The sequence below is a fragment of the Carlito syrichta genome, unplaced genomic scaffold, assembly GCF_000164805.1.
Source record: "Carlito syrichta isolate Samal-C Ts95f unplaced genomic scaffold, Tarsius_syrichta-2.0.1 Scaffold261293, whole genome shotgun sequence".
NCBI classification, from domain to species: domain Eukaryota; kingdom Metazoa; phylum Chordata; class Mammalia; order Primates; family Tarsiidae; genus Carlito; species Carlito syrichta.
The window spans coordinates 1-1,205 of record NW_007205389.1 but is presented as its reverse complement, the minus strand read 5'-3'; the positions used below and the strand labels follow the sequence as shown (position 1 = coordinate 1,205).

The 1,205-nt window shown below is 47.1% G+C and overlaps 1 pseudogene; it reads left to right on the top strand.

The window, feature by feature from the left end:
* Positions 1 to 5: 5 nt before the first annotated feature.
* Positions 6 to 1,166, top strand: LOC103253997 (annotated as a pseudogene).
* Positions 1,167 to 1,205: the final 39 nt, after the last annotated feature.

Sequence of the window (1,205 nt, the reverse complement as noted above, 5' to 3'; positions counted from 1 at the left end):
AACTCACAGATTCTTCTTAGACAAGCAACACTATCCGTGTTTTCTTGCTGAACAAGCAAAGAACAGTGGTTAATGTGAAAAATGGAATGAGCTTGCATGACTGCCTTATGAAAGCGCTCAAGGTGAGAGACTTACAACCAGAGTGCTGTGCGGTGTTCAGACTTCCTTACGAACACAAAGATAAAAATGCACTTTTAGATTGGAATACCGATGCTGCTTCTTTGATTGGAGAAGAACTTCAAGTAGATTTCCTGGATCATATTCCCCTCACAACACACAATTTTGCTCAAAAGACATTCCTGAAGCTTGTCTTCTGTGACATTTGTCAGAAATTCCTGCTCAACGTATTTCAATGTCAGACTTGTGGCCACAAATTTCATGAGCACTGTAGCACCAAAGTACCTACTATGTGGGTGGACTGGAGTAATATCAGACAACTCTTATTGTTTCCCAAATCCACTACTGGTGATAGTGGGGTCCCAGCACTCCCTTCTTTGACAATGAGTCATATGCGAGAGCCTGTTTCCCGGATACTTGTTAGTTCCCAGCACAGGTATTCTACACCTCACGCCTTCACGTTCTACCCCTCCAGCCCCTCCTCTGAAGGTTCCCTTTCCCAGAGGCAGAGGTCTATGTCCACACCTAATGTCCACATGGTCATCCTATCTGTGGACAGCAGGATGATTGAGGGTGCAATTGGAAGTCACAGAGAATCTGCCTCACCTTCAGCCCTGTCCAGCAGCCCCAACCATCTGAGCTCAATGGCTTGGTCACAGTCCAAAACCCCTGTGACAGCACAAAGAGAGTGGGCACCAGGATCCAGGACCCAGGAGAAAAAGAAAATTAGGTCTCATGGACAAAGAGATTCAAACTATTACTGGAAAATAGAAGCTAGTGAATTGATGCTCTCCACTCAGATTGGGTCAGTCTTCTTTGGAACTGTTTATAAGGGAAAGTGACATGGAGATGTTGCTGCGAAGATCCTAAAGTTTGTCGACCCAACCCCAGAGCAGTTCCAGGCCTTCAGCTATGAGGTGGTTATCCTGTGCAAAACACGGCACATGAACATTCTCCTCTTCGTGGGGGACATGACAAAGGACAGCTTGGGGATTGTGCCCCAGTGGTGTGAGGGCAGCAGCCTCTACAAAGAACCTTTGAGAGACTGAGGTGAGTGGATTGCCTGAGCCCGCGGGTTCCAGACCCGC